This window comes from Eptesicus fuscus, chromosome 17 (assembly GCF_027574615.1).
Source record: "Eptesicus fuscus isolate TK198812 chromosome 17, DD_ASM_mEF_20220401, whole genome shotgun sequence".
Taxonomy (NCBI): Eukaryota; Metazoa; Chordata; class Mammalia; order Chiroptera; family Vespertilionidae; genus Eptesicus; species Eptesicus fuscus.
Genome location: NC_072489.1, coordinates 50,539,437 through 50,550,146, shown reverse-complemented (window position 1 = coordinate 50,550,146; position 10,710 = coordinate 50,539,437).

Sequence of the window (10,710 nt, the reverse complement as noted above, 5' to 3'; positions counted from 1 at the left end):
TGCCGATCCCTCTTCCTCCCCTTCTGGTCCCTCTGCCTACTTCTCCTCTGGCGAGTGGGGTGCCTTGGTTTCAGGAGCCCTACAGGTGGGTGTGCCCTGCAGAAGGGGAGAATGGGCGCTGCCCATGCCACCCAGAAACCACCTGGAAGCCTGGGCGCTTCTCTCCTAACCGGCTTTGCCAGCGGGGGCTGACTCCCTCCTACAAGGACTCTGAGTCTTACTTACAGTGTGACCTGTGTGCTTTAGTGAAGCTGCGATCCACGGAGCAAGGTGGGAAGGGCCTAGGGAGGACGTGTAACTTTGTGGCTGGACCTGTGGGGAGCTGGGGAGACGCTGAGGAGGGCGAGGGGAGGGATGCTGGGGCTGGAAGGCAGTGTCCTGTGCTTCACAGCTTTGCCCTGGAGGGGGTGTGGGAGGGGGTGCCTCTCTGGAACTACTCCTCCCTCTGGGTACCCGGAAGCAGGTCCTAAAGCTGGAGGCTCCCCGTGGAGCCCAGGGCGCAGGGCCCCTCAAGCCACTAGAGGGCGCCTGCACCGTCCGTGTGCCTGGAGGGTGGGTGACAGTTTCCAAGTTGCTGATAGTGGGAGGCCTTTGGGGTGTCTCAGAACCTCAGAAATACTGTGGTGCCTGGAACTGGTGCCTCACACCCTTTGCACCCCCTCCTCCCATGTGCTGCTCAGATGTGGCTGCTGTTTCCTCCAGCATCCCACAGACCAGCTCTAACCAACCACAGCTGGTGTGACCCTGGGGACTGCAGACCCTAGCCAGAGCCCTGGGACCTTGGCCTGCCGGGACGAACAGCAGAGGGGCTCCCCGAGCTTCCCCAGTGTGTGTAGTCAGGTCTGCTTGCCCCAGAGCCTGAGGGTGCCTGTGGCCTCCTCCCTGGATGGTGAGTTTCCTGGGAAAGAGAACCTGTCTTTGGCATATTTGTCATGTCCGTTTGTCTGCCCTTCAGGCCTGGCTGGGCCCTGCACTCATGGGAGCTCATCACATCCACTGGACCTGCGTGCCTACTGGGTGTCGGCTCCTGGCCAGCTGCTGGGTCGGGTGCTGGTGGTGACAGTGAGTGGGTGAGGAGGCGGGTCGCCTGGGGCTCAGCTGGATGTTCTCAGCAGCTGGGGTACTGCGTGAGCAGCAGGAAGAAGGGGAAAGTTCATGCCTCCCCCAGGTCTCTCCTCTTAGAAAAACAGCAAAATCCAAGTGGAGAACCCCCCATGCTCTCTGCCAGGTTGGCGTTTGAATCGCTCGATCTAGCCCAGCTTTTACTTAATGATAATTAGGGTGTCCGCTCTATTTTATTTTAAAGTGGAACTTTTCAAATCTTCCTAGCTTTCCCACGGCCAGAGCCGATGCTGGTGGGTCACGCTGTCCGTCTGCAGCCTCTTCCTCCCCTCGCTGCCCTTTGATTCTCTCTGTCTGGGGACCTGAGACGATGGGGTGGAGGCAGCAGAGCAGTGTGGGCACAGTGGAGGCCTGGGACCTCACTCACCTTCCGGATGTCTCATTAGACTGCCCACCCCATCAGGTGAGGCCTACAATCCTGGCTTTGTGCTGGGCACACGGATGGTGCCTGATTAAGGCTGACCGAGGAGGGAATAGGCAGGGGTGGTGTGAGTACCTGCAGTTTAGATGGTTCTTTTTGGAACTTGCCCACATGCCGCATCCCCATAGTCGCCCTCACTTACAGACATGTAGCATCTCAGAGCTGGGAGGACCTGGAGCCCATCCCCCCCACCTGCTCAGGGGGGACCCTGATAGTCGTCCTCGTGCAATATCTCTCCTCCTCCTCCTCCTGCAATCCACCATCCGACACCCGTGGGCGTTCTCCCTGCCCATCTGAATGCCCCTCTGCTCTCCTTCGCCTTGGCCACCCTCTCAGCCCAGGGGCCCCACCACCTCCCGGCTCCTCAAAGAAGCCCTTTTACTGGCGCCTGACACCTTGACTCCCATATAGTCCACGTTTCACAGACAACTTTAAAAGGGGTGATGCTTTTTATTTTTTAATATACATTTTTATTGATTTTAGAGAGGAGGGGAGAGAGAGAGAGAAACATCAAGGATCAGAGAGAATCATTGATCAGCTGCCTCCTGCACACCCCCTACTGGGGATTGAGCCCACAACCCCGCCATGTGCCCTGACTGGAATAGAACCCTGACCTCCTGGTTCATAGGTCGATGCTCAACCACTGAGCCATATGGGCCGGGCAAGGGGTGATGCTTGTTAGATGGAAGTCTCTCCAATCATGTCAGTTCTCTGCTGAAACTGTCAATGGCTTTCCATTGCCCTTGGGATAAAATTCCGACTCCTTCCAGGGACACAGGTGGGGCCTGCACGCGTGGGTCTAATTGAGTAATGGGTTACTGGGCAGATTAGTCTTCTTGAATTATCGTTAGCTTCCTTGTCCCAAACACACAGAGACACACCCCCCTCCACCCCGGGAGGGTGGGACAGATGAATGTTTGCTGTGTATTTTTGTCACTTTGTGTCCTGGCAGGATAATTTGGGGCAATGCGTTGGCTATAAATGCGAAAACATGGATAAAACTTGCCAGGAGGAGTAGACAGGACGGAGAAGAGACCACAGACTGGTTTCTGGAAGAAGGAGCCTGAGCCAGCAGGACGTTCCAGTCTCGATGTCGTGAACTTGGTAGGAACGGCCTCAATTCCTTCAGAAGTAGGCAGGCTCTAAGTTATAACTGTGAGAGCGTGTCCTCTCTGGGCCTTAGTCTCTTCCTCTGGAAAGTGGTTTCCAGAGGGTACAGAGCGACTCCTCACTTTCCCCGAGTTCTTGTTGAAGTCGGATTTCCCACGTGAGACCCAGGTGATTCTGACTCCCAGCCGGACCCCCTGGATGAAAGGGGTCAGCTGCTCTCTCCCATCTCCTCTTCTTGATACTAATTTCTGGCTCAAGCTCTTCCACAAGCACTTGCTGTGTCTTTGGGCAATGTGTCCCCCGTCTCTGAGCCTGTTGCTTACCCTGTGGTAGGATCATATTGATGGAATATTAGTGAATTGTTATTTTTTTTCTCCTTCTTGGTCTTTTCTTCCCTTTGCTGGGTAAAGCCCTGTCTTTCTCCATGTGCCTCCCCATGGTGGCAGGAGACGAACAGGAGCTCTCTTCCTGGCTTTTGAGTTTCAGACCCTTGGGGAACAGAAAGGCCTCGTAGCAGAGGAAAAGTATTTAGAAGGAAACAAGACACATGAGAGAAAGGCCCTCTTTCCCTCCCTGCCTCTGACCAGGGATGCGGGCAGGGAGGCAGCTGGAGGGGAGGCAGGGACAGGGATGCGGGCAGAGAGGCAGCTGGAGGGGAGGCAGGGACAGGGAGGCAGGCAGGGAGGCAGCTGGAGGAGAGGCAGGGACAGGGGTGTAGGCAGGAGGCAGCTGGAGGGGAGGCAGGGACAGGGGTGCAGGCAGGGAGGCAGCTGGTAGCTGGAGGGGAGGCAGGGACAGGGAGGCGGGCAGGGAGGCAGCTGGAGGGGAGGCAGGGACAGGGGTGCAGTCAGGGAGGCAGCTGGAGGGGAGGCAGGGACAGGGGTGCAGGCAGGGAGGCAGCTGGTAGCTGGAGGGGAGGCAGGCAGGGAGGCAGCTGGAGGGGAGGCAGGGACAGGGAGGGGGGCAGGAGGCAGCTGGAGGGGAGGCAGGGACAGGGAGGCAGGCAGGGAGGCAGCTGGAGGGGAGGCAGGGACAGGGAGGGGGGCAGGAGGCAGCTGGAGGGGAGGCAGGGAAGGCGTAGACATGAGAACCCAGTGGGGCCTGGCTTTCTGCCCGAGGCGAGCCCTGGAGAAGTGGCAATGTTGCCAGAGGTGTCTGTGGGATGGAGGGCGGAGGAGACTCAGGTCTGTTTCCAGAGCAGCAGCAGGACGTCAGGGAGGGCGGCTTCCTGAGGAACACGGGCCAGCCTCGTCCACGCTCGGCCTAAACCGGGAAAGGAGCAGATGGTGCTAGAGGGGTTCTGAGAGCAACACGGGCCTCGGGCAGGACCTGCATAACAATGATGTCAACATCCAGGTGCCCTTTCCTCCCTCCCGCCAGCAAACCTCAGCATTGCACTGGCCTTCCGGAACCTTCTGTGCAACTTCAGGGGAAAAGGGAGGGTGGGCCTGAGTTATCTGATGTTCATCCATCATCCTAATTAGACCAAAAAAAATAAATAAATAAAAAAATAAGAGTATTTGCACACCCCTGGCTGATGCAAATTTGAGGTTGGACTTAAAAATGGGAACAAAATGCCCCTAGATGGTTTGGCTCAGTAGACAGAGCGTCTGTCTTTGGATCGAAGGGTCCCAGGTTCGATTCCAGTCAAGGGCATATGCCTGAGCTCAATTCCCAATGGGGGGCATGCAGGAGGCAGCCAATCAATGCTCCTCTCACATCACTGATGTTTCTATCTCCCTCTCCCTTCCTATCTGAAATCAATAAAAATATATATATTTTTTAAAAGGGAACAAAATGGAGTAGGGAGTTTTGAACTAATGAGAAAGTTGGCTTGGAATGAAAATGCAGAGAGAGGGGGGGAGAAAGAGATGGATTGGAAATCAGCCCCCCAGCGCTGGCAGCCCCGCTGGTGGGCACAGGTGGGAAAATGACTGTCCGCAGATCGGTCCTGTTAACGAGGCTGATGGCAGCCACGGGAAACCACCTGCAACTCTGCCCAAAGCCTGGCTCCCGGGCCTGGGGCTGTGAGTAATCCATCTCGGAAACGCCGAGCCACGGGCCTGTTAAGTGGTACCCACTGGAGACTTGTTCAGCTCACACGCAGCCGTGGACGGCCGATCTCTGCCTCCAGAAGGCCAGATGGCGCAGATGGTGGCGGTGGTCCCTCGGCCCCACGGCAGCGACCACGGCCTGTGGCAGATGCCTGGGTTGGCAGCTCCTGGGTCTGCTGAACCCATGTGGCTGTTGCTCGGAGAGATGCAACTGTTCCTGCTCACTCCGTGTGTGTCCTTTTCTCCCTTCCACGTCCCCTGTCCTCTGCCCAGCGTCTGCCCCTCAGCTCCCGGGAGCCCGGTGCGCCTGCTCCCTCCCCCTGCGAGGACCAGGCTGGTCTGGATGAGGAACGGAGGCTGTGCAACCACAAGGGATGACCCCAGAGCATAATGGATGCGAGGGCTCTGGGCTCCAATGGACTTGAACCCCCATCCTGGTTCCTCCTCTCTCTGTGGGACTGTGGACAAGTGACCCAAGCACTTTAAGCCTCATTTTCCTTCTCTGTCAAAGGGGGGCACCTACCTCATGGAATGGATGCCCGGATTAAATGGGGCCATATCAACAGTACTTAGTTCAGCACCTGGTACCTGGTACCTAGTACCTAGTACCTAGTACCTAGTACCTAGTCAGCGTAACTTCAAGACAACAAACCACACCCATCTGGGGTGTACCTTACCCTTGACATAGTAACAGCCCTCAGGAAGCTGACACAGCCCAGAGTCCCCCCCAGAGCAGGAGCCCAGCACATGGCTTTCCTGGGGGGACCATAACTCTCCCAGACCTTGGTGATCTTGTCTTTTAAGCCCGTTTTTCCCACTCCTTTTATTCCTTTTCCCCAGGGCAAATCTGAGCGCGTCCCAGCTGCAGGGGATAGTGGGGGCTGACTTTTCCCAGGCAGAACTGTATTAGAGGTTTCCATTTCCTGCAACCCTGCCCATCGGATATCGCCTGTTTCCAATTACCGTACCTACCCATAATTAGATGAGAACAGACCAAAAAAATGGCTTTCCTGGGAGCCACTGGCACTGGGTTGGCCTTGAAGCTTTTAACCTCATTATTATTAATAACCACGTTAGTGATGAACTTTTGACCATGTGTGTGCATCAAACATCCTTTGCTCATCTTCACTGGAGAGGCAGAGTGTGTGGCCGCAACGCACTGCCCGGAAATCGGAAGGTTTGGCTCTATCCACTGAGCCAAACCATCTAGGGGCATTTTGTTCCCATTTTTAAGTCCAACCTCAAATTTGCATCAGCCAGGGGTGTTATGCTTGAAGACTCAGTTCCTCCTCGTGTGCCTCAGTTTCCTCATCTGTAAGATGAGCTGGTTGGACCCCATGACCTCTGGGGTCTCTTGGACTGCCTTTTGGAATTGAATGCTTTAAGGAAAAAATTAAACATCCCCGAGCTCAGAGGGGCAGGGACCAAGCAGTGCCCTTGGCCCTTAAAGTTACTTCTCCAGGAGTGGACCTTCAGCGGGTCCAGTGTGGGGAGAGGTTGAGAAATGACCCCGTGGGTTGACACAGTTTTCATAAGAATATCTGTTTAGTCCAAGGGTACTCTGTGTTGGATGTAATTAGACCTTCCTAAGTAGTTCTTGACCTTGGCTTTTCATTAGAGTTGTCTGGGGAACTTTACAAAAATTGGATGACCAGACCTCACCTAGCAAGTTACAACAAGATCTCTGGGCCTGGGATAAGGCATCAGTAATTTTCGATTCCATGTGCGAGCTAGTGTGAGAATCACCGTGCAAGAACAGCCCATGTTAAATTTTCATGTGGACGGGAGTCACTGGGGCTCTTGCTAACATGCAGGTTCTGATCCAGGAGGGCTGCAGTGGGGCCCACGTGTCTAACAAGCTCCCCAGCGATGCTGCTCCTGGATCCAGGACTACTCCTTGTGGAGCAGGACTAGGAAGACCTGGAGAGCATCATGCTAAGCGAAATAAGCCAGTCAGAGAAAGACAAGTACCATATGATCTCTTATGTGGAATCTAATGAGCAAAATAATCTGATGAACAAAATAGATCCAGAGACATGGAAGCATGGAACAGACTGTGGAATCTCAGAGGGAAGGCAGGGCAGGGTGGGTGAGTGGGAAGAGATTAACCAAAGAACTTGTATGCATATATGCATAATCCATGGACACAGACAATAGGTTGGTGAAGGCCTGGGGTGGGAAGTGGGGGTGGGCTAGAAGCAGTCAATGGGGGGAAAAGGGGACACATGTAATACTTTCAAGAGCAAATATTTAATTTAATTTAAAAAAAAAGATTAGTAAGGCCCAGCATCTGACTCTGCTGCAGAAACCACAAATTCCTGGGAAACTCGGGCTGCAGGCGTCCATCGGGGTCACTTCTCCGCTCACCCTCATCAGCAGAAGGAAACAGAAAAGTGTGAGTTCCCCCACTGGTCTCATAATTTGTCCCCTCTTCAAAGGGATAGTCTTCCAATATTTGTTTTTGAGTGAGGTGGCATTGCTTTTGGCAAGGACTTTTAAAAATTGTGACTTGAATGTTCTGACTGACTCAGCGAGTGTGGGGACTCACCACTCTTAGGGCTGGGCAGCATCAGAAGCTCCCTCGAATGCTGTGGGAACCACCCACCGTGCATCTCACTGGGCAGCCTCATCGCCAGTCATGGAAGCTGATGTGGTCAGATGACATCCCGCCCAGGGGGCAGCCTGGGAAGGGCCTTGGCCTGAGCTTGGAGGATGGATGCTTCTGTCTAAGACTTTGACCTGAGCAAGGAAGTGCCTTAAAGGTGCAAGAACACTCCGAGTTAATTGAGGCAGTTAATTTTCTGCTTAAATGGGCTTGATTTCTATTGTGTGAAATCAAGATTCCTGATTGGTACCAAGGGTTGCTATTGGATTAAATGAGATAAACCCTGTTGTGACTTTAGAGTTCCATCCAACATAGAATAAATAACTAATGAATGTTAGTTACATTGATGGAGAAGAGGAAGAAGGACACAGGGAGAAGGGGAGAAGGAGGAGAAAACAAGTAGGATGCTGAGAGGGACAATATTGAAGGACAATATTGCTTTCAATAGAGGTCAAGAAGAGTCCTCCAAGGACATGCCGTCCAAGTTCTGAAAAACGGAAAGGAGCCAACCATGTGAAGATCACATTATTAGACGGAGGGAACGGCATGTGAATGAGCTCCGAGGAAGTGACGAGACTAGTATGTTCCAGGAATTGTTGGAAGGTCATTGGGGTGGGATCAAGGTGACTGAGGGGGTCTAGGCATGAGTTGCAGTTTGGAGTAATGGCTGGGAATTGAACCCACAACCTCTTGGTGTATGGGATGACATTCCAACCAATTGAAGACCCAGTCAGGGTGTGAATTATATTTCAATAAAATGGACATATATGAAGAGAGAGAGAGAGAGAGTTGAGAGAGAGAGAGAGAGAGAGAGAGAGAAAGAGAGAGAAAACTATAGCAATTAACTAAAGAAAAAATCCAGTGTTCATTATTTCATAAGTAATAATGGTAGAATGTCTCCCCCCCAAGTTAATAACTAATCATGTGTTAGATCTCTAATTCTTTTTAAAAAATAGTTTTAAAAAATGTATTTTTATTTATTTCAGAGAGGAAGGCAGAGGGGAGAGAGAGAGAAACATCAATGATGAGAGAGAATCATTGATTGGCTGCCTATTGCACACCCTCTACTGGGGATGGAGCCTGCAACCTGGGCATGTGCCCTTGACTGGAATTGAACATGGGACCCTTCAGTCCGAAGGCCAATGCTCTATCCGCTGAGCAAAACCAGCTAGGGCAGGTCTCTAATTCTTTATACTAATTCATGAAAATTCTTGTTTTTGAAGAGGAAGTTTTAAAATTCTTAATTTCAAAGACAAATATGTAAACCTTCATCTTGGTGGTCCGGTTTCCTGAGACCATGTTTGCTGTGGGAAGTGGATGGTGCCCTTTCATTACGAGGAACTGGGAGGCACCTCACAGCTCAAAACAGAAGAGGACAAACGAGACTCTTAAAAGTTCAATTTCTCTCCCACTTGAGAATAAAAAATGTTATCATTTAGGAGAGCAATTCAATGTGTTTTACTAATCTCGGCTCTTGCCTAGTATGATGACTTCCAAGCGCTCCATTCTGCCAGGGCCCTGCTGTCTTTGGCGTTAGTGCTGGGGCCAGACCTAGAGGCCACTCTGAGGTCGGTGCAGGGAGACCAGAGGGAGACTCTGACAGAGTCAGCATCAACGTCCTTGGCTAATCACGAGGACAGGATCATCTGCAGTTGGCTATGAGCAACTTGACGTTAGGGATGGGTCCCAGCCCACCGTATAGCCTTAGGACCCAGCACAGCGCCTGACATGTGGTAAGCTCTCAATATTCTTTTCTTGAATGTTATATGTTAGCTAAGATACAATGAGGGAGACACACAGACATAGACCCTTGCAGAAATAGTAGGGAGATGTTGACAAAATCATCACGTGCAGATGTAGCTATAAACTGTAAAAGGGAGAAATATGCGGGGCCCTGTGGAATTATTGATGACCGTATGGCCACATGAACTCCTGTGAACTTGACCTCTGGGACAATGTAGGTCTCTACAAGGGATTGTGTTTAGACAGAGGGGGAAGTTCACCTCAGCTGTCACCGGGGCTCAGATGGGCAGGACGGATTTGCTGAGAGGAACACTGCTTTATCCCAGGCTGCCTCCTGGTTGAAGGAGGGAAGGCCAAATAGACAGGGCCTTCTTGGGAACGATCTTGCAGGTGGACATTGGTGTTCTGTGCCACCAACTAGGGACCAAAGGCAGTCAAGAAGCAGGAGAGTAACTGATGCTTGAGGAGGGGACTCTGTGCTGCCCCCGTGTGGTGAAAGCAGAGCATGCTCCTGCCCGTGGCCTTTGGGGTTTGTGTTCAGGTCTATACTGGTCCTTTTCCAATGCTTATTACCGTTGTTGTTTTGATAAGTGCTGGTTCTAAGGAACTCTGACCCCATATCCATCAGCCTACTGAATATGTCTTTGCTCAGAACTCTCTAAGGTGTAAATTATTGTTTATTAATGCATCAATGAACAGATGTTTGCCTAACACCTGGAAGTTTAACTTGGATGGAAAATCCTTGGGGAGCTCAAACCAGAACCACAGACCCTGGATCTCTGGGCGTGGGAGGAGCTACTTGACTATGTGTTGGTCGGAGTTCAGGGCTCAAGTCCACGCTGCCAGGCTCCCATCAGGGCCATTACCTTCAGCTGAGGGAGATTCATGGCCTTCCTCCAATCCCTGCCTCTGCAATGGGTCTTTGCTTCTCCCTTTAAGGGGTAGAATGTGTTTTCCTACCCCATGAATATGGGCTAGCCTTTGACCTGCCCCAGTCAACAGCACGTGGGAAGAGTGATGTTGTGTGAATCCCAAGGCTATGACTCAAGAATTTTATATACTCTGCTTTCACTATGAACTCTGCTGCTAAACTATGGATGTGCCAGAGCCAACCTGCTGGACCACAGCCAGCCGACATGCAGAAACTGATGCCTAGAAACATCCAGAAACATCAACCTGCCATTGATGGCAAAAGCAGAGTAACCTAGTCCTGACTGGTTTGGCTCAGTGGATAGAGCATTGGCCTGCAGACTGAAGGGTCCCAGGTTCGATTCTGGTCAAGGGCATGTACCTTGGTTGCGGGTACATCCTCAGTAGGGAGTGTGCAGGAGGCAGCTGATAGATGTTTCTCTCTCATCGATGTTTCTAACTCTCTCTCCCTCTCCCTTCCGCTCTGTAAAAAAATCAGTAAAATATTATAAAAACACACACACACAAAAAGCAGAGGAACCTAGCCAAGGGGAGAAAGCAATGCCTAGCTGAGCCTGGCTTACATTTTCAGGAGTTCCTGTAACTCTGCAATAACTGAGACATTAGCGATGTGATCATGGGCCTGTAGCTTCATGTCTCTGTCCCTGTTCCCTCAGCTGTAATAATGTGATCTCAGAGCTTGTGAAGCTCTTGGCTCAGGGCCTTGTGCATGTGTGTGGTAATGG